At 43.6% G+C, this 23,525-nt stretch overlaps 1 long non-coding RNA gene across 1 annotated transcript; it reads left to right on the top strand.

Annotated features, from left to right (window-relative positions):
• Nucleotides 1–307: 307 nt before the first annotated feature.
• On the top strand, nt 308–22,667 carry LOC133385982 (uncharacterized). The gene is made up of 3 exons (XR_009763042.1): nt 308–390; nt 19,244–19,399; nt 22,475–22,667. It is a non-coding gene; the product is annotated as an uncharacterized LOC133385982 (long non-coding RNA).
• The last annotated feature ends 858 nt before the right edge of the window (nt 22,668–23,525 follow it).

Below are 23,525 nucleotides of genomic sequence, written 5' to 3'. Positions count from 1 at the left end.
CCATGCTGCCTCACAGCTATTCCCCTTCTAAGATTATACAGCCTTCTAAGATTATAATCTAGCCAGATTTGAATACTGTTTTCTGCTTCTTTGTCCTTGTTAATGCTTCTCCCACGACAACAGACATCCCTAGGAGCTAATCAGCATGAAAGGGGAGTGTGTTAGCTGCTGAGAGGAGTCTTCCCAGTGGCTGACACACCTCCTTTAACTCTGACTGGCTCCAACCAGCAGGAAAGAACAAGGAAGCATGGTAAAAGACTCTTCAGTGGCCAACACACACACCTTTCATGCTGATTGGCTCACAGGATGCTTGAGACAAAAGGACTCTGCTGGGACCTGGCTCCCCCAAAAATAAAGAGACCCTCCAAGATGCTGGACAACTGCACTCATGTATGTATGGCCCATTCACAACACACATAGAAGTCACTCAAGCCTGTTGCAGTTCACTTTGGCTGCTCCCTTAAGCGTACTTGTTATTAGGTTGGTCACGCTGCAGTTCTAGGAAAGTAGGAAGCCGCCTTATTCTGGGTCAGATCAGTGGTTCATTTAAGCTCAGTATTCTTTACACTGATTGGCAGCGGCTCTCTAGGGTTTCACACCAGAGTCTTTCGGAGCTGTATCTGGAAAAGCTTATGATTATACTTCTAAGTAGATAAGCATAGGATCAGGCTGTAAATTCTGCTCTGGTTGTTATCCTAATCCACTAAAATCAGCCAACCGTATACTATATGAGGATTGGCCTTAAATTTGGTTTGACCATTGATCTATCTAGCCCAGGGATTGCACCATTCCTGACCATTGGCTATGCTGGCTGGAGCTGATGGGAGTTAAAAGTCTGACAATATCTGGAGAGTCAGTCACAGGTTCCCCACATCTGGTCTGGTCTGATGTGATGGGCAGCATGCTCTAATGTCTTGTACAAAACCCCACCTACGTTAAATCCTTTTTATCTTGAGATGGACTGAACCTGGAACCTTGGGCATGGTGCTGGAAAACATGCTTTTTACTTCTGACCTATGGCCCCCAACTCCTAATGACTTCAATCAGGGATAGGATTGCACCTCTGTTGTGTGGTCAGATTCTAAAGCATGCTTTTCTCCATTTTGGTTAATGACCTTGCTGAGGTATTGATAATCCTTGACAAGTTCAATGTCCTCATTTTCAACTTTAAAGTTACATAAATCTTCTGTTGTCATTACTTTAGTCTTTTTGACGTTCAGCTATAGTCCTGCTTTTGTGCTTTCCTCTTTAACTTTCATCGGCATGCGTTTCAAATAATTACTGGTTTCCAATCCTACCTACCGTTGCCAAAAAACCCTTCCCCCCCCGATGGGTCACCAAAGCTGTCCCGCCTTCCGTCCCATGGGTCGCCAACTCCCTGCTATCTCCTCCCCCATGGGTCACTAAACCTGCCATCCAGCCTCCCCACATGGGTTGCCAAAACTGTTGCCTGGCCTTTGCCTCTGAGCTGTTGCTGCTGCTGCTGCCACCACTGGCCCAGCCTTTCGCCCATCCCCTGACCCAGGCAGCAGCTGCCAAGGCCCAGATTGTGGCAGATGTGACTGCCACGTAGCTCTCTGGCTCTTTCAGCAGTCTTTGCTGCTGCCCCCCACCCCTGCGGTCACGTCGTGAGGGCATACATTTTTATATAGAGAAAATCTGACGACACAATATACTACTATCCAGTATCATTTTTTTAAAAATCAGCTTCCAGGTCTGTATTACAGACTACAGTCTGTGGCTGTGGGCACACTAGTCGCTTCAAAAGCGGCGATAATGGTTTTTCTGGCTGCCTTTTGAAGTGACTCTGCCCTTAGATGGACAACCTTTCTTCTCCACTGCTGATTTCAGACCTTTCAGGACTATCCACTGCAAAGTGTTGGGCCAGTTGCTGTCTCTGCCTGAGCCTACAGCAAAGTGTTTCCATTGGCCACACCGGGAGTGGCAACGGGTTGCTCTACTCATCAGCTGCAAAATCTGTCTAAAGCTGAATTTAAAAAACAACACCACACTTGAATTGATCCAACCAGGTTTTAGTGGGAAAAGGGGCAGAGTTTGAGTAGTGTTGTGTACCCCTGTTTTCAGAAAAGAGAAGTGGAGATGTACTGGAACTGGCACAACAGTAAGTCTGTCTCTACCCAACGTATGGGTTGTACCCAGCTATGACAAGGTTGGAGAACTTGTGGCCCTCCAGATGTGTCGCTAGACTACAACTCCCACTATCTCTGACCATTGTCAATGCTGGTTGCGGCTGATGGGATTTTGAGTCCCATAACACCTGGAGGGCCAAAGTTCACTCATCAGTGAACTAAAGCATGCCCAGAACCAGAACAGACCTTTTCCATTGATTTCCAGATCTGTATTACAATCTTTGTGTATGTGTTGGGGGGGATTGTATCCAGCTAAATCATATGTAGAGCAGATGGCAAGTCCATTGATTTCAGTAGGCCTACTCTGAGTTTGATTTAGTTGGATACAATCCTATGTTTATAAGGTAAATATTCCAAACTGCCATGTTCCATAAGAAAATAAAATGTGATTCCAGAGACAGAATATGTTTGGTATTTCGACTGTGCTGCCAGTTACTTAATAAGAATTCATTTGAAACTTCCAGTGGTGTCAATGAGAATAATTTATTGAGGGGAGGAGTTGAAAGGAAACCCCAGCTTGGAATAGAGTAAGAAAATCATTAATTTCTTAGACGATTCCAGGACTGAAAGAATGTTGCGGGGTGAAGCAGTTCATTTTGTAATGATCAAATACCTGCAAACCTTAAATAAGATTTAAATTATATAAGCCATGCTGTTCATCCTCATTTTTTAAATTATTGCAGCACTTAACCCATGCAACGTGGCAATGTGCTTGCTTAAATTAGAGTATTGCTCAATGGCATTTTCCCAATAGTTCTAGCTTCCAAAGAATACTTAAAAATAATGATACAAATATGAATTGAAAATATCTCTGGGAACAAAATATATTACAAGTATAAGTTAGTGAGGTATACTGCCCTGGACTGGGATCACGGAGCCTCCGGTTCAGATCTCCATCTGCCATGAAGCCCATAGACCTTGGGCTAGTAATTATATCTTAGTGTAATCTACCTCGCAGGGTTCTTGTAAGACTCAAATGGAGTTGGGAAAACCATGTACGGTGCCTTAAGCTTTTTGTAGGAAAGTGATGTTTAAAATAAATGTAGTAAATACATAAATAAACACATAGTACAATCCTATACATGACTAAAGTACTCAGGAAGCCTCACTGTTCAGTGGGGCTTGCTCTCAGGCACGTTGGTACAGAATTGCACTGTTAGTCTGCAATCCTATATACACTTACCTGGGAATAATTTAGTGAGGCTTACTTCTGAGTAGACATGCACAGGACTGTGCAGTTTGGCAAGTGTTGTGTATAATTTATTTTTAACAGTTCACATCTATTAATTTTGTACTCTGGCCAGCTTAGACCAATGTTTTTCAAATGTCAGATAGCAGAGAAACCCCAACAATAAAATGGGAGGCATGTTTTACTCTTATAGCAGAAGAGGTTAGACAACAATCATTCCTAAACAGTGTGCCAAGGCAGGGCTGCAGTGCCATGAGACAACTGCTACTGGCAAACTACAGTAAGAACATTAATTAAGGCTGCAATCTTATACCCGCTCACCTGAGAGTAAGCTCCATTGAGCTCAGCTGGTCTTCTGAATAGACATTCATAGGATTGCACTGCAAATAATTAAAAAGGCCAGCATAGCCACCTGCAGAAGTTGTTCCCAGAAGCCAGTAATGCTATAACGTATGGTCTGCCTCCCTGCTCTTCAGACTTCTTAGCAGCGCAAGAGAACAACTGTCTACTGCAACACCATCTCCAGCAGCAGCAGGAGGCTAAGAGTACTTAATTTTATGTCAGTGGAGCAGCTTTGGAGTAAGTAGCTCAAGGCCTGCAGTCCACAGGTGCTTATCCAGCTGAAACATACTCACAGTAACCCACTGAAATTAGTGGATATAACTTACTTCTATTCATTCTTGGGTGGGACTTGTTCTTTTTAAATATATTTTTGGATCAGTAACTTTTGTGTTTGTTTTATTGTTTTTATATCTGATATTAATGTCTTTGTTATTTCTGTTTTATTTTGTGTAAGTCATTATATACTGTAGTCATAATACTTAAATCCATTGATTTCAATAGGTCTACTCTGAATATGACTAACACTGGATCTACTTACAGTAGTGCTGTCTAACTACTGTTCCAGGAGCTAGGAAGTTCTAAGGACGATGGCTTCTGGGGTAGAGATGTGATGGCCTGGTAAAATAACAGAAAACAATCTGGATTTTTCTTCCCAGGCCTTCACATCTCTATTCTGGGGTCATTTAGCTAGAGGAGGGAAAGGAAAGAATGCTGGGCACTCAGGACCAAATTAGACAATATGCTGGAGATCCGTGATTGGGTTTCCGATAACAACAGCAGGAGCAGCAGCTATGGGGGGATTTGGATTGGAACCATAGAGGACATTGGGTTAACCCTTCCCTTTGCTCCACTTAGCAGATTGGAAGGGGGTGATTTTCACATGGAAAATGGCAGGGGAGAAAAGACACCCCTCTGCTGAGGGCTACATTCCCTATCCATCATCTAGCTTGGCTCTTAATATCTCAAATATAGAAGATGAGCATAGGAAGGCAGGCGAGTACAAATATGTGGAATGTGTTTGTGAGTACAACAGCAATGACAGTATACCCTTACCATTCCCTGAGGCTCAAGTATGCAGTAAGGGTTAGTGACTTGGAAGTAAGCCCCACTGAACTCACTGGAACTTTAGAGCAAATGTACATAGAGCTGGATTAGGGTTGACAGGTTCAGGGCCTGAGACTGATCCTGTATCTTCAGAAGAAGAGAAAGTCAGCCAAGTGCAGGTGTTCTTGCAACACTGTGATGGGAAAAACCACAAGGTGGAATTCTCCCTTCCACCTGCACAACTTTTAAAGACAAAAGGTGTGCAGGGGGAAGGGAGAATTCCACCATGTGGTTTTTCCCATCACAGTGTTGTAAGAACACCTACACTTGGCTGACTTTCTCTTCTCCTAAAGATATAGGATCAGTCTCAGGCCCTGACCTGGCAACCCTAATCTGGATTGAGATGTATGTGATTGTCCACAGCCACATGATAATTTAAAGGGGACTATATTAGTATTATGTAAATGAGAAAATAATTGCTGTTAGCATATAAGATGCTGTCCCAGAACGTGTGGGGGGCAACATCATTGCACTGTCAAGGGGCCCAAGGCTGTAGTGGCATTATATCAATATCTCAATTACATTATTTATTTATTTGTTACATTCATATCCTACCTTTCCTCCAAGGAGCTCAAGGTAGCATACATGGTTCTCCTGCTCCCCACTTTATCCCCACAACAACCCTGTGAGGTAGATTAGGCTGAGAAGCTGTGAGTGGCCCAAGGTCACTGTGATGTCCCTGTATTTTAATATCTGTCAATATGGTAAGTGCGGGTTTATTAAGTGATATATGGTAAGTGACTGAGTAAGAGGGGGGAGTACATGGGCTAGAATGCTGGAGAATGTTGGATGATGATTGGCTGAGTGTTTGAACGGCGGAAGGTATAAATGAGAGGTTGAGGAGTTGTTGGGGAAGTTGTTGAGAAGAGTGATTGGCAGAGTTCTGAGGGAGGTTTGGATTATATTTGGCTAGTATTTAAGCAGAATATATAAGACTGGAAACATAAACAGTGACACTAAATGAAACCATACGCTTGTTGAACATTCCTAAAGTAATCTTGTTATTTTCTGGTGTTATCAAATAAATACTTTTATTGGTTTACCTAAAGCCTGATCCTTGGCTGGGGATACACAGACCAGAAGAGAGGGCAGGGTAATTACCAAGGCTGGAGGGAAACAGTATCAAATAAATGGTGGCAGCGGTGAAGGGAGATATTGTAACATCGTCAAGTATCCAGAGCAACCCAGGATTGTATGCTTTATAGACAAAGATACAAGGGGGTTGTGGACAGCAAGGGCACCCAGACACAAAGTAACAACCCATAGGGAGACTAAGGCGAAGTCTCTAGCAGTATTGTTTACAGGGAGTGACTGGTGGTGCTGCCTAGCAGTGGGATCTTGTGAGATCTGTGCTAGAGCGTGTGAGAGAACAAATAAAAAACCGAGATCCTGACAGGTGGTGGCCCTGGTGGGAGTATCACAGGTAGAGCCAGCTGGTGGGATCGTCACAGTCACCCAGTGAGATTCATGACCAAATGGGGATATGAATCCTGGTCTCCAAAGTCCTAGTCCATCACCAGTGTGCGGCAGCTGTGAAAAAGGCAAATTCCATGCTAGCAATAATTAGGAAAGGTATTGAAAATAAAACAGCCGATATCATAATGCCGTTGTATAAATCTATGGTGCGGCCGCATTTGGAATACTGTGTACAGTTCTGGTCGCCTCATCTCAAAAAGGATATTATAGAGTTGGAAAAGGTTCAGAAGAGGGCAACCAGAATGATCAAGGGGATGGAGCGACTCCCTTACGAGGAAAGGTTGCAGCATTTGGGGCTTTTTAGTTTAGAGAAAAGGCGGGTCAGAGGAGACATGATAGAAGTGTATAAAATTATGCATGGCAGTGAGAAAGTGGATAGAGAAAAGTTCTTCTCCCTCTCTCATAATACTAGAACTCGTGGACATTCAAAGAAGCTGAATGTTGGAAGATTCAGGACAGACAAAAGGAAGTACTTCTTTACTCAGCGCATAGTTAAACTATGGAATTTGCTCCCACAAGATGCAGTAATGGCCACCAGCTTGGATGGCTTTAAAAGAAGATTAGACAAATTCATGGAGGACAGGGCTATCAATGGCTACTAGCCATGATGGCTGTGCTGTGCCACCCTAGTCAGAGGCAGCATGCTTCTGAAAACCAGTTGCCGGAAGCCTCAGGAGGGGAGAGTGTTCTTGCACTCGGGTCCTGCTTGTGGGCTTCCCCCAGGCACCTGGTTGGCCACTGTGAGAACAGGATGCTGGACTAGATGGGCCACTGGCCTGATCCAGCAGGCTCTTCTTATGTTCTTAATCCCTACGCTATGGTCACTTTCAGCTAATGTTAGCATAAAGTATTGAAGTGTATTACTGCCATTATGTTATAGAAGCATTTATTGTCAATGAATAAATAGCCTATTAAGATTCAAAGGTCCCCATTTCACTTCCAAATTTGATTACTAAGCATTAACAATGTGCATAATACTGAGACAAAAGACCTTTATTCTGAACCACCTTCCCTATCACTGCTTTATACAATAGAATTATTAATAGATATCAGGGATTTCTTAAATTTCTAGTGCATGCCATGGGGAATCACTGAGGTTCAGTAACAGAGCATCTGTTTTGCATGGAGGTCTCAGATTCTGTCCCCAGCATCTCCAGGTAGGGCTGGGTGAGACTGAGAACCCCCCTTGAAATCGTAGAGAGCCACTGCAGTCAGAGTAGACAATACTGAGGTAGAGGAACCAATGGCCTAACTCAGTATAAGGCAGCTTCCTCTGTTCCTATAGCAATAGTGTAGTGCAGTAATAGTAGTGTAGTGGCAAAATCAGAAGTGCAGGGTCCCTTAATGTTACTTACAGCCACGCCTCCCCCCCCAACATGAAAATCTGGCCATGTGAATTACTTGTCATAATTCCTATTTGTCATATTTATATCCCATCATATATGATGGGAATTCCCATCCAGCACACTTTACCTGCTATACCACACTTTGCACTAATACTGAAGGATATTAGGCCTCCATCTTTCTGAATAAAGGCCAAAGTTGTAAGGATTTCAGTTTGTCCTGTAGACACTATAGTCAGCCTTAAATCATTAATTTATCCCATGGATCAACTAGGTCAGGGAGGTGGGGAACCTTTTTCAGTCTGCTACATTCCCTTCTGGGCAACCTCCTGAGGGCCGCATGCCGGTGGTGATGGGGCCAGAGGAAAAATGGGTGGAGCAATGGACATAAATATTGCCTCTGTACAGCAGATTGGCTTCTACCTTCTCTGTCTTCCATCTAGACAAGCAGGAAGCATTATCAGAATTGAAGGACATATTCCAGCTAGGCAAATGCAGTTGGGGTGTGAAGCAGGGCCAGTGAGGGGTGTGGCCTGTGGAGAGTTCTGAGGGCCAAATTGAGAGACTTAGAGGGCCACATTTGGCCTCAGGTTCCCCAAGGCTGAGTCTGGTAATATTAGATCCTGAACTCAATAGTCTTATAGTCTCGCCCCCTTTTCAGATAACCATGCATATTACTTCAGTTGTGAAGAACACAATTAGCAGTTCTCTTCTCAGCCCCAACCACCATTCCATGCTTTACAGCTGCTTCTACATTCCTATAATGTTAAAGCAAAACAACAAACAAAAGCAGTTTTCCAACTTTGATGTTAAACTTTGATATGTGCAGTTTTAAAAACAAACTTAAATCGCAGCACCATTATAACTTTAGGAATGAAAATTGTGTTTGCGTCTGCTCTCCTGATATATTTACTTAGAAATATGCACAACTGTTGTAGAAAAGGATACCTATCTATCCATTATATAATAATTTTGCTGCTCCCCCCCCCCCACCTTACCAACAGCCTCAGTGGCAGAAGGCAAGGAGGAGGGAAGCGGAAGGAGAGAAGGGACGGTTGCTGACGTGCTGTCCCGGCCACTCCCCACTGTTCCTGTGTGGCTGGTCTCAGCCAGCCACCTCCCTCCTCCTTTCAGGAGGTCTAAATGGGAGGAGAGGAGGAAGCTTGGGGACCCATTGTGGGGAGGGTCTCCTGTTTGGGAGTCCCTGTTTGTGTGTGTATGCCTGTGTTTAAGCGTGTGTGTGTGTGTGTGTTTGAGAGTCCCTGAGGGTGTTGAGAGTCTGTGTATGTGTTTGGAAGGCCCTGGTTGGTGAGTGGAGCAAATGGGGGCGGGGTTTGGTGAGCAAAGCGAGCAGGAGGGCAGAGTCCCCCTAGTAGTTCTAATAAAAGAATAAAGTGAGCACCTGCCTATTTACATGCCCAGCTGGCTGCCCCCCTTACTATAAAATCTCTTACAAATAATTAGAAAGGACTCTGCAGTGACTAGCGGCAGCCCTAGTGGGGCCTGGCCTGCTTGTGGCAGCCTAGGTGCTGACACTGAACCCATTTGTTGCTTCTTCCATCATGTGCTGTTCTCTGGGTGGTCAACTAGGGGTCACTTGGCCTGCTGGGCCCTGGACTTTGGCCCTGACATCCAGCCCTAGCGGCACCGTTACATCTATCATGAAAAGAGCTGCAGAAAACAAACAAAAAACGTGTGTGTGTGTGTTTGTGTCATTGAAAATGCTAACTATAAAATCAACAAGAAAGTGCACAGGCACAGCAGGAATTCTGGGAATGCTAACCATAAATCTCCTGCAGGTATTTCGCCATTGTTGTCTAATCCTGTGTTCAGGGAAAGAATGTGAGGTTTTCAGAATGGCCTCTGAATAGATCAGGGATTGGCATCTTGTTTACTAGCAAAAGCCTCTTCAGAAATGTACTTGCGAGGAAGGCAGCAAAAAAAAATAATGTTATAGTGCTCCCAGCATTCTGGCATGCTCTAGACCAGGGGTGGGGAACCATTTTCAACCCGAGGAGGTGGGATGCATTCTCTCATGGGCAACCTTCCAGAGGCAAAAGTGGGTGGAGCTCCAATGGGTGTGGCTCTTACCTTTGTACACTAGGTTGCATTCCAGATATGCAACTTCAGAGGTTCCTATACCCACACACCCTTTTCCTTCCTCCATCCAGGCAAGCAAGAGGCATTACCACAGTTCAAGGGAATGCTCCAGCCAGGCAAAAGCACTCATGGAGGGCCTGTGGGAGAGTCCAGAGGGCCAGACAGAGAGACCTGGAAGGCTGCATTTGGCCTGTGGTTCCCTACCCCTGCCTTGGACACAGAGTGCAGAGCTTGGAAAAGTTACTTTTTTTGAACTACAACTCCCATCAGCCCCAGCCAGCATGGCCACTGGATTGGGCTGATGGGCGTTGTAGTTCAAAAAAGTAACTTTTCCAAGCTCTGTCAGAGTGGTACTATGCAGATAGGAACCGACAGCTGCAATCCTAAACCCATTTACCTGAGAGTAAGCCCAATTGAATTCAACAGGCCTTACTTCTGAGTAGACATGGTTAGGTTTGCCCTGTTAGTTCTGAATAGCTCCAGCTGAATTTTGTGGGGCAAAGTAAGCAGGAAGATGCAGTCGGGATGCAATCAGGATAAACATACTTTTATCTCCAAAGATTAGCACCACCAGAGACAGGAGTCAGCATTAGTTCCCTCACCCCCGTGGTGTCCCTGCCTTTATGTTTGCACATATAACTGGCAGACTGCCATCTGTTCCTGGGGGAGGAACAGTGAAGTGTTGCCCTGGGAGCAAATCATGTAGCTTGTTTTAAGAACAGGAGCATTTAAGAATAATACCCTCTGAAAAATTCAGTGAATAAGGCAGGGCAAGTGCCCAACAAATGCCTCATCTGGAGGAGCCCCCAAAAGTCTGCTCGTTCAAGACTTTTCCTGACTGAGGGATTTTTCATGATCACAATCATCCAGAATCATCAAGAATGATCAAGGGGATGGAGCGACTCCCTTACGAGGAAAGGTTGCAGCATTTGGGGCTTTTTAGTTTAGAGAAAAGGCGGGTCAGAGGAGACATGATAGAAGTGTATAAAATTATGCATGGCATTGAGAGGGTGGATAGAGAAAGGTTCTTCTCCCTCTCATAATACTAGAACTCGTGGACATTCAAAGAAGCTGAATGTTGGAAGATTCAGGACAGACAAAAGGAAGTACTTCTTTACTCAGCGCATAGTTAAACTATGGAATTTGCTCCCACAAGATGCAGTAATGGCCACCAGCTTGGATGGCTTTAAAAGAAGATTAGACAAATTCATGGAGGACAGGGCTATCAATGGCTACTAGCCATGATGGCTGTGCTGTGCCACCCTAGTCAGAGGCAGCATGCTTCTGAAAACCAGTTGCCGGAAGCCTCAGGAGGGGAGAGTGTTCTTGCACTCGGGTCCTGCTTGTGGGCTTCCCCCAGGCACCTGGTTGGCCACTGTGAGAACAGGATGCTGGACTAGATGGGCCACTGGCCTGATCCAGCAGACTCTTCTTATGTTCTTATGTTCTTATGTTAGGTGAGCTTGAAAACAACAGCCTGCATAGTAACATGACCCTTGAATGGTTAAATATTAGAACTTTGTATTATGGGCTAGAGTTAGACTCCACCCCTTGGACTTCCCCTTGCTCTACTTTTCAGTTTCAGTTGTGCTGTCTACCAAGCCAGCAATAAAGAAGCATGTTTGAAAAGTATCATGAAGGAAGAGACCACACAGAGGATCTAGACAATAACAAGAACTTTACTATAACTATATATACAGAGAACAAGCATGGTGCTGCTTGTAAGGCAGGCCTGGAACTGCAACTGCCACAGCCTGGGGCCGACTCAGTTCCTGGTATGGCAAGCCTGGAGGGCCAATACACGACACTCTTCCCCCCTAGATCTCATAGTCCTGAAGATACTTGGGATGAGCCCTGGTGCGGGTCAATCGATGACAATTTTGCATTGAAGTTGATAGTGCATCCCCTTGTTCAGGGTTCAGGTGCAACTGCTCTTGTCCGGCATCAGGAGCAGCCACTGGCTCATTTTCTCTTTCCACTTGATTGAGAGAGAACTGATGGAGGTGGGCTTCGTCCTCTCATCTGAACCACATGTCGACATAACACACGGCTGTCTGGTGTTTGAGCCCTGTAGGACAATGGGCCCGTGGCTTGGGTCACAGTGGCAGGAATCCACATTTCACCAGGGTCACCTGGGGTGAACACCCGTGCAGGTTCTTGAACTGCAATGGACTTCCTTGGTCGGTCCTTGGTCAAGTCAGGATGCAACCCATCAAGCAGAGTCATTAGTTGGCTGTTTACTAATAGCTCAGCTGGGCTCCTTCCAGTTGTGGCACAAGGTGTGATGTGTTGTGTCAGGAGAAAACTTGCAAGGTGTCAGTCCCAGTCACCTTCTACAATCCATTTCAATGGATCTTTTGTTGTCCTGACCATCCTCTCGGCCTGGCCATTGGTTGCTGGATGAAAAGGGGCTGAAGTGACATGCTGAATCAGTCCATTATCCAGGAATGTATGGAATTCCACAGATGTGGACTGGGCCCCATTGCCTGAGATAATGGTGTTTGGCAACCCATGTGTTGTGAAAAGCCTGCGTAAAGTCTTGATAACAGTACGAGATGTCATTCACAATACCGGAACCACTTCTAACCATTTGGAGTATGAATCAACAATAATCAAGAAAGTTTGTTCATGAAAGGGGCCTGCAAAGTTGATATGAAATCGATATGAAGTTGTGACCATGGCGTTTTTGTCGATTCCCATGGGTGCACTGGGGCATGGGGTGGAGCTGGTCTTGAAACTTGACACTTCTCACATCTTGATGCATTCTTCAATCTTGCTGTCCATCCTGGGCCACCATACATAGCTGCGCCCCAGAGCTTCATTCCCATTATACCAGGGTGTACACTACAAACTTCCCACTGGCGTGGAAATCACATATCGAACAGATGGAACGCTTTTTAATCTCAGTAGGCTGAAAGCAAAAAGTAAGGTAATTACAACCTCTGTCATAGAACTTCAATATGCCGTTGATAATGTAGTCTCCGCACATTCAGAGGAAGATCTTCAAACTATCCTAAATGTCTTTGCAGAAGCATATGAAAAGCTTGGCCTCTCGCTTAACATCAAAAAAACCAAAATGGTTCATCAGCAAGTGCGAACCAATCCCTCTGTAGCACCATCAATCCAGCTTAATGGTGCAACACTGGAGAATGTTGATCACTTTTCTTATCTTGGCAGCCATCTCTCTGTAAAAGCTGACATCGACGCTGAAATTCAGCATCATCTGAGCTCTGCGAGTGCCGCATTCTCCCAAATGAAGCGTAGAGTGTTCGAGGATCAGGATATTCGCAGGGTGACCAAAATGCTTATTTACAAAGCCATTGTACTACCGACCTTACTGTACGCCTGGGAAACATGGACCATCTATAAATGCCACTCCCAACTTCTTGAAAGATTCCACCAATGCTGCCTCCGGAAAATTCTGCAAATTACTTGGGAAGATAGGCGGACTAATGTTAGCGTATTGGAAGAAGCAAAGACCACCAGTGTTGAAACAATGATCCTCTAACATCAACTTCACTGGACCGCCCATGTTGTTCGAATGCCTAATCACCGTCTTCCAAAGCAGCTACTTTACTCCCAACTTAAGGATGGAAAACGGAATATCGGTGGACAGCAAAAGAGGATCAAAGATGTTCTCAAAGCTAATCTAAAAAAATGTAACATAAGCATTGAGAACTGGGAAGCCTTGGCCCATGAGCCAATTGGAGGTCGGCCATTATCAAAGGTGCTATGGACTTTGAAGAAGCATGAGTACAGGGCAAAAGGGACAAACGAGCTAAGCGGAAGGCACGTCAAGCAAATCCTCATCGTGGCCATCTTCCATCTGGAAACCTATGTCCTCACTGTGGGAGGCTGTGTGGATCCAGAATTGGCCTCCACAGTCACTTATGGACCCACCGTTAAAGACCTTATCTTGGAAGACAATCTTACTCAGCCACGAGTGATCTCCAATGAATGAATGAATGACAATGTTTGTTTGTCTGCAGTAAGAAATAAGAGTTTGTTAATTCTGCAGTTAGTATAATGAATAGAGCAGGATTGGGTGCTTATTGCTAAACGGTGAAATAAAGAGATAACATGGTCTGAAAAACTGGCTACCCTTTAGTCTTTTAAAGCACTCATTATGCTTAACAATCATAGTGGCTATTTTCTTATTCTTTTTCTTGATTACTTGATGGCAGAGGATGAAAACAGCCCTAGAGGAATGGAGATATTGCTGTGTAGTTAGCTGGCTGGCTGGCTGGATACCTAAGCTGTAACTCAGGCTTAATAGCTGCTTTTCCCAATACGTGCAGCTCAGCATGAGGCCTTTTTAGGGTTTTTGGGCAGAAAAATCAACCCAGCAACCAGTAAAAAAAAAGTCCAATTGCTTTCCACAATTAGTTTCCAATTGCTTAGTTTGTCATTTATATAGCAGCCAGTTACAAAGTTTTCCTTTGATTGTCCAATAGGAAGGAAAATCTTAAGGCCATGAACAAGACTAAAAGGAGGGGTTCTCAAGGAGAAGTAAACAAACATACCCTATATTATTTATTTTCTCTCTGTTCTTCCCTAAGCTTGTAGTATGGACAAGTTTGTTTTTCAGGTGAAATCTAAAACTGTGATACCTAATGCAGCATCAAAGTCAAGCTCAGGAGCTTGCTCTCTTTACCAAAGATACCTGAAATATCGTCTTACCACTTATATACCCAGTCGATCACTGTGCTGTGCAGGTGAGAGCCTCCTTCAATACCATCTTATCAGGAGATCCATATGAAGTGGACCTTTAGTGCAGTGGCACCTACATTTTGGAATTCCATCCCCTTAAATATTAGGCAGGCACCATCTACCTTTTCAGCACCTACTGAAGACCTTCCTCTTTCAACAAGCCTTTTACGGAGAGACTTTATCTCAGTCTGTGTCTGTACTGGAATTGCTTTTTAAGATGTTTTTAAGGATGTTTTGTTTTAATATATTTTAAATTGTTTTTAATATGTCTTAGAGTGTTTTTAGTGTTTTGTTTGCCACTGTGGGCTCCTATTGAGAGGAAGGGCAGAATATAAATGTAGTATATAAATAAAGTAGTTGAGGACATGGAGAATCAGAACATAGGGACAGACCATAGGTGAAAGGGGACCGTAGCTGTAGGCAAAATCAAGCTTCTGAGTCTGATATTCCTAGGGATCTTTAAAAAAAAGATGAGACAATTCAATAAATTAAACTTCATTCATGAAAGTTAACACACTCTCTGGATGGAGAAGAAATGAGGGGCAAGGTCATTGCCTCTCCGTTCATCTGGCCTGGCCCTCACATCCTCTTCATTGGGGGGAGGGATTGGCTAGCGCTATCCACCTCTCCCCCTCAAATGCCCCACCTAGAAACGTGGCTGCCTCACCTAACAAAGAAGGCTGGCTACAGGGCTGCTTCCCACAGTGGCTGATCAGATGCCTATGGGAAGTCCACAAGCACGACACGAGCCCAATAGGCCTCTTCCCTGGAATTACAGTTTTAGAGGGATGTTGAGAACTCTAGAGCGATCCCTATTTTCATAACTATGTTTCCAGGGTTCCCTTCTGAGACGTAATGGACCTAATGGTACAAAACTATACGTGTGTCCATTCAGAAGTAAGCCCCAGAGTTTAATGGTACTTTCTTTCAGGTAAGCATTCATAAGATTCCCAGGTAAGTGTATATAGGACTGCAGGCTGTAATCTTTTATACACTTTACCTGGGAGTAAATTTAGGACTGAGGTATAGGTGTTCCCTGTTTATGGTATGTGCAGGGCTGTCTGGCTCCTTGTGCAATACCTACTGATTAAGTAGTTCCCAGAATTATAAGGCATTGAGAACTGGTGACTAACAATACCATATTGAACACAAACACTGGAAATTAGCAGCACATGTTTTCATTTTAAAGCGTTTCAGAGGCATCTGGACTTTTTTTGATGACATTATCTTACTATTGTTTGCTGCCTAAAGCATTCCAAAGCGGAAGGATTTGTATCTTAATTCTGAACTTCCTTCTCACATCAGTCACAGTTTTTAGCTTATTTTAAGGATATTTAATTGCTTGTATGAAAAGCTCTGCAGCAGTCTTGGCTTTATTTTCTATTTTTAGTCCTTTTCTTTTTCAGTCTCTGCTCTGTGTGCTATAATTTGATGCTGTGTGGGATCTCATGACTCATGAAATCCAGGTTAGGGAACATAGACCTGGAGTATTCCAGTTGCCATTTATCCTGTCTACTAATGTGGGCAAAAGTTTGCAAAAACAAAACCACCAAAAGTAGCTGTGATCCAGATGACAATTATTACTAAATGTCAGAAGCTGCCTTATACAACATGGATGGGGAACATGTACGTCTCCAGATATTTTTGGACTGTAACTCAGATCATCCCTGGCCACTGGTTAGGCTGGCTGTGGGCTGCCTTTTTCAACTCCAGCCGTTTTTCTTATGTCTAGCTTCTACCCTTAGAACAACAATTTCCATTAAGCCAGCACAGCTGCTTTCCCCCCCTCCTTAAACTCATTCCTTCCCCCCCCCTTCTGGACAACCTTCCAGGGTCTACATGTGACTGGTAGGTGGGGCCATAGGCAAAAGTGGGTGGACCAATGAATGCACATTTTATTTTTTGTACTGTGGACTAAGTTCTAGATACACCTCTATCCTCCATCCAGGGCCAGCAAGAGCCACTCCAGAGTTCAAGGATGTTCCAGCCAAGCAAACACACTCAAGGACAGTGAGGGGTGTGGCTGGTGAGAGGGTGTGGTCTGGGGAGAATACAAAAGGCCAGAGAGAGAGACCTAGAGGGCCACATATGGCGCCCTGTGCCTGGGGTTCTTCATCCCTACCTTAAACCTTCAGAACAAATTTCCTCACTGTTTCTTCGCCCTGTATTGATTTTGCTTGGCCTGTTAACCAGTGAAAGGCCAATTTGTTGAAGGTGTTGGGATCATTTAAATGCTTAATGCCATAAGAAAGGCAGCAACAGCTCTCATATAGACATTCTGTTCTGCACACAAGGAGTGAGGGGAAGCACATGGGTTTTTATGTGCGTCACGCAGTGGAAAGCAACAGCCTGTGTTTGCTCTCTAATTAAAACTCTTGAATGGCTTTAACTTGCAGTGTGTGAAGAGGGGATTTTTTTTATCCACAACATCCCTGCCCTGAATAACCTAAAACCAGCTCAATTAAGATTTTATAGAAGATCTATTACTAGAATAGAAAAGATATCTTACTGACAATGAAAGTCAAAGCACATGGCTGGCTCTCAAGTATGGGTGAAGTATGTCCCAGTTGTTCCAATCTGCCCAGTGCTTTGACAGAAGAGGGAGCTGAGGAAAGAAAACTCTCCCCTCCTCCCTGTTCCTACCAGAGAATAGGGTTTGAATTTAAAAAAATAATAATGCATGCGTGTATGTATGTGTGCGTGTATGACCTTTGCATGCAACATGAAACTATTACTACAATATTTGCTCACCAGTCTTCCTCTAAAATAGCGCAGGGCAGGTACATGGGAGTGATGCTCTTTTCTCTCATAATAGGCATGTAAGGTAGGCTAGGCTAAGAGAAACAGAGCAAGGAAATTTATACCCAGGTCCAACACAAATCTGTCTGCTATACCACGTTGGCTTTAGCAGTAACTGTGTGCCAGATGCTGTACAGACGTGGCATAGTCCTTCCTGCAAAGGCTTGTAATCTATACTCAGAAGAACAAAGCAGGCAGTAACAGGGACCAGAGGTTGATAGGTGAGCAGGAGGATGATAGCTAAATATTTCTCAAGGTATGGTAACTTGTTGTTTTACTATCTTGAAGCAAAATCATAACACCTGAATAACTACGAGGAAGGTACCTCACAGTGCCACTTTCCCCTTTAAAATGGTTGCATGTGTAGCCCTTGAGATGCTGGGCGTAGTGTTGCTGGGAATCAGGAGCTGCACAGTGATTTCAGCTCAGCATCATTTTATTATCTGTGCTCTAGCAAAGCAGGGTATCCTGGCCGGGGGAGCAGCAGCAGTGTCCAGCACTTGAGGCACAAGGAAGGTGCTCCAAGCAAGGCACATTCGTGCACAGAGAACAAAGCCTTGCTTACAGTTATGCATTTGTCTGAATCATGGTTACTAATTGACTCAGGTGATGGCCCAAGATATTTTAGTGCCTGAGAGAGAAAATCCAAATGGTCATCTCCCTGCTGGTAAAAATACGATGATAATAAAAATGACACGCCTTTGAATTGTACCCCAAAATCTGTTACTCTGCCATGCACAAATGTACAAATAGCCCTGTAAAGGTAAGGTTGAGAAGGTCTTAGGTCTTGAATTTCAGAGGGATAGATAACCATGTGCAGGGAGGCACCACACTTAGCTCTAGAAGTTGAGAGATTTTGATTGTTTCTTGCTGGGAAGGGTCATATGAAGAGCGCAGAGTGGTTCTGAGTAATTTAAACCAACTTGGGGTAGATGAGTCCTAGATATAGCATTTATAAGCCAGGCAGGAGCAGCCTTCCAAAATGGAGTTTGGGGTTCAACCTGTCACATGTGCCTAGCACAGGAGTGGGAACCTTTTTCAGACAGAACGCCACATTCCCTTCTGGGCAACCTTCTAGGGGGCTACATGGGTGGGGCCAGTGGCAAAAACAGGCAGAGCACCTAATGCGAATGTGACCTTTTTACAGTAGGCTAGTTTTACAAACACTCAGACACCTCTCCTTCTCCATCTAGGCAAGTAAGAGGCATAATTAGAGTTTAAGAACACATTTCAGCCAGGCAAAAAACACTAAAGGAAGATGCAATGTAGGGCCAGTGAAGGGTGTGGCCTGGGGAGGCGGCGGCGTAACCTGGGGAGAGTCCTGAGGGCCAGAGAGAGAGGACAGGAGGGCCACATTTCACCCTCTGGGCCTGAGGTTTACCACCTCAGTGAAACAGTGCTCAGTTTAGTATCATACAACACAGCATTTAAGAAAGGACAATGCATCTTATCTTTTAATGGTACATTTTGAACTCCTCTTATATTTTAGCAGCTCGGTATGCCTAGTAAAAGGCTGCTGCTGTTGTGGTGTTGTTTTGGTTCAGATTCACTTCACAACTGTTGCTTTTCACTGACAAACAAAATTCCGCAGCAGAAACTGTACAGAGAAGCAAGAATGTCACATTCTGCTACAACAGAAACTCTCCTGTTTTCAGAGAAGGGGGGTGTGCTTTTGTGAGACAGGATGCAGGCTGAATGACCTCCATTCCTGAAGAGGGTGGTCCTGAAAGGTCAGGGCTCTACTTGACACAGTGATAATGGGAAAGGAAGCTAGCTCAAAGCACACTTTCATAACTCTTGGCATCGGAATGAATTCAGTCAGCTCCTGTGCATTAGTCACTCACAGATTTCTATGAAAACATTAAGGTTTGTAACAAAAATTTCTCTAACCAAATATTTACAATAGAATAAGTATTTTTCTCTTGAGTTTCATACAAAGGAAAGTATGGCTTCCAATTACTATTTTACAGGAATTAATATATGCATACTGTCAAGATATCTATTATTGTATTATTTTTTTCTTTGCACAGGAATGTCACCATAAGGCAAGAAACTCCCACAATTCTTCTATGTTCTATACACATGTGCTTCTTGTGATGAAACAGAAGTATAACTATGGAGAGGCACTGTACATTTTTTAGTGGAAGAATTTCATGACTGCATCCCTATTTTCCCCTCATGCAAAGGTACATGAAAGCACTAGACCGATTTCTATGCTTGAATCCATGGCTGGTGCCAGAATTTAATTGGGTTTGTTAGCTGTGGGGGTCCACCTGCCAAGAGCTGGAACTGTTATGTTCTTTGTGACTTAGCAGATGGGGATCATCAAGCATTTTATCCCCTTCTGTCCTTCTGCCGTCATAGTCAGGTCCTATCATCATTCTGGGTTACTGAGTGACCGGTTTTATTTCAGACAGAGTCAAGATGAATTTATAATCTGCCAAATGGGCTGCTGAATGAGGCAAAGTGTCTTCTCTTACTTTTATGCTTGTCTTTCCGCCAGCAAATGCCTTAAGACACTGATAACAATGCTTTTGTATTATGTTTACCCATAAATAAAGCTCACTGTGTTTAATAAGTCATACTCCCAAGTAAATGTGCCTAGGATGGCAGCCTGAATGAAGCCACTCTAATCTCAGGCTTCCATATAACTCGGAGCACAATTTATGATACACACAGATGTAGATCTGTGAAGCAGGCAAGCTTAACTCCGTCTTTTATTTCTAATGTTCAGCATTTAGAATTTGAGACACACTTTCTACGTTACAAAATATTTAAGTATTAGTTCTTAAATATTTTGTAATGTAGAAAGTATTTCTCAAATTCTAAATGCTGAACATTAGAAATAAAAGATGGAGTAAAGCTTGCCTGCTTCACAGATCTACATCTGTGTGTATCAATAAATTGTCCTCCGGGACTACGACATGGGAGACCAGGGTTTGAATCCCCACATAGCCATGAAGCTCATTGGGTGACCTTGGGCCAGTCACTGCCTCTCAGCCTCATGAAAACCCTATTCATAGGGTCACCATAAGTCGGAATCAACTTGAAGGCAGTACATTTACTTTTTAGTCTGCCAGTGGCATCTATTAAGCAATGTGTATTATCAGTTACTTAACAGATATATATTCCCACTCCATTCTTTGCACTCAGAGTATCTTACAGCAGTGTTTCCACATGCAAATATTTGTTCCCTAAGAAGCTCACAATCTAATTAAATGGTGTGGAGAGATACAAAAGGCCAAACAAAAACAAAATTTGTGTACAGACTGCTTCACATGTTTCATACAATCTGCTGCTATGCGCAGAAAAGCTGAATGGCAAGAGACAACTAAACCTTCTGATGCTTGTCTACACTGCAGTTTGCAGTTATAATGGTGTGACCCGCGAATGGGCAAACGTTACATGGGTCATAATGGGGGTGAAGTTTTCCTACCTAACAAGATCTTGATACTGATAGTGGGGCTCCCACTTCTCTTGCTTCCCGGAAGCAACTAGAAGTAAAAGGTGCAGATGCACCCTTCTGCACCTCAAAAACCACAAAACTTTCTAATAGTATTGAATTCGGATGAAGTTTGCACAGTCAAACTGTCACTTTTATTTTGTTTACTATCGCCCTGTGATTTTTAATAGTATTTTTTGGACAAAAGAGCTAAATAAAGGCACCTAATTGACAGATTCCCTGGTTATAGATTAGGGCAATGAGCATTGCAGATTATGTACCTAACACACACTCAAGCCAGACAGAAAAAAACCCCTGGTAGATCAGACCAAAGGATTATCTAGTCCAGCATCCTGTCACCAATAATGGCCAGGCAGATGCTTCTTAGAAGACTGCAAGCAGGGCATGAAAACAACCTGTCCCTCTGCATTAAGAGGTATACTGCTCCCAAATGAGATTATGTTTAGCTATCATGGTTTGCAGCTGTAGACAGGAGAGCAATTCTAAATGGGGCAGGGATTGAAGTGGTGCATTATCCACCGCTTCCAAAGCCCTGCTATCTTGTGGCAGCCATGGTGGGAGCTGGGGTTGAGGCAGATGTTTTTCTTCTTTTTTTTGCCCCAGTGGATCTGCTTTTAGAAAATTTCCTTCCCCAATTGAAACCAGTGAGAGAGAAATGAACTATGCTAGCGCCAAACTGGCATAGCTGATAAGCCCAATCCTGGGCATCTTGGAAAACAAAGGGGTTTTGGCAGTGGAAGCTGGTGTAAATTGGGACTGGTAGGGTGAAAGCCAGAGAGGCCAACAGTAGTGGAGCCAGAGCCAGTGACAGGCAGAGACAACTGGTTCTAATTTTGCCCCCATCTTCCTCCCTGCTGAAGACAACACCAAAATTGAGGATGAGGAAGCTGACAGCCAGTGCCACCCCTTGGACTGGCTTTACAAAAGAAGATAGGCAGGTGGGGACTGGCTGAATGAAGACTGCCAATGGTGGGACAGTACCTCATTCACCCTAATGAACCAGCCACCATGGATCCAGCAGATCTAAGGCTGCCTCTGCCTCACCCTTGGGATGCAGTTTCAGGATGTAATGGTATCCAGACATGTACACTGAATTCCACATTTAGCTACACCAGATGTATAAAAACATAGTTTGCATCCTAATTAGCCCTCTGAGAGCAGAAGGGCTTCCATTCGTGGAGAGAACTTGGAGTGTGTAGTAGGGCATTATTACTACATTATTGTTGACAATCTCCTTTTCTCTCTGCTGCTGCTCTGGATGGTCCCCTAAGTCTTCAGAGCAAATTTTCAAAGGGTTAGGGTTTGCAGGGAAAGTGAGCAAAATATGCTATCTCCCTCTTTTGTTGGCCACAGTGTCACATTAGTAGAACTCCACTCTAGCCACCAGAGCCTTAGTTAGGATCCAGGCCAATGGTATTACCATCTGTTTGTTAGCAAGCCCTTTCCTAACCATCCTTAGTATGAAATTGCACACACACAGTCACCACACAGAGCTGACATTTTCAGTGAGTTATTCAGCTCAAGCCAATTATCTTTTTTTCTGAGTTAGTCACAGATAGTTTTCAGATCCAATCAGTGTTTATGTGAAGCAGGAATTCTTATTCATATAAAATCTCATTTTGTTGCCCATTTACTCAGTTTCTTATATTACTGACTGTTCACCAAGACAGGGGATGTTATGATCCCTGTGCTGATCTTGACTAGTCCAAACAATTTACGGCCTCTTCATAAATTACCTTTTAAGGTATATACATAAAACATGCTAAGTGTATACCTAATATATATATATATCATACAGGTGCCCTCGTCTGGAATGGGTTGCAGATCCCTGCTGACTGGTGACAAATTCAGTCATGTGTGAAATCATGCCCTTTAGCAGACTCCTCATGGGAAAGACATTCAAAATGTGACCTCCATTGTCAGCTCTTGTTTCTTCCCCCACTTCTGCAATGCAAAACCAGCCCTATCAGGAAGAATACAAGTTTGCTCTTTTCTTCACCTGACCACTAGTTCAACAGTAAATGTCCAACATGTTTTGGGCCAATTTATATTCTACTCATTATCTGCCTTCTTGTCGCTGGTTAAGCCTTCCACTCACAGAGAGACTTCCAAGTATCTTTTTCTTCCATTCTCCCTACCCTCTTTAGGCCTTAAGCTTACAATATTTTGAAGGAAGTTGGTCAAACTCAGCATTCTTGTAAACTTGAACCTGGCTGCCAAGAATTTAAGTGATCCATTTTCTACAAGAAATTAATTTCCTGTGTCCCCACTCCATTTCCCCCTTTTGCTACACATTTACTACCATAAACAAGCAACCCCCTCTTTTTTTATTCTGAACAAAGTGCATTCTTAATTGCATGACAAAAAGATTCTTAAAATAATTTCAGAGATCTATTCTTAGAAGAACAAAAAACATTGTCACTAGAGGCCTCACATGGACGAGATATATATTACTCAGAACATTGTGAAAGAACAAACTGAAAGGCTCTTGATTAAATTTCTCTGGGAGGGTTACCTGCCAGAAGGAAGAGAATTGTCCTATACAATCTGTTTGTCCTTTCCAGGTGCCAGGGAGAAAAGGAGGGGACAATACAGCTTTTGTATTGTATGGTATATTTACTTGGTTTTTAACAACACTGTAAGCTGCTTAGAGACTTCCAGGTAACAAGTAACTAACAAATGAAATAAATTAATAATACTTTGACAAAGCAATGTGGGGGCAGCTATGACCTCCAAAGAAGATGGAGAATGCTTTTCAGGGGTAAACATGTTAATACGCTTCAATAAGGAAAGAAATAGCAACAGAAGAGATTGTTTAATACAGGGCCTCCTGACAAGATGACTCCGTT

The sequence above is a fragment of the Rhineura floridana genome, chromosome 5 (genome assembly GCF_030035675.1).
Source record: "Rhineura floridana isolate rRhiFlo1 chromosome 5, rRhiFlo1.hap2, whole genome shotgun sequence".
NCBI classification, from domain to species: Eukaryota; Metazoa; Chordata; class Lepidosauria; order Squamata; family Rhineuridae; genus Rhineura; species Rhineura floridana.
This window is presented reverse-complemented; position numbering and strand designations above follow the sequence as displayed.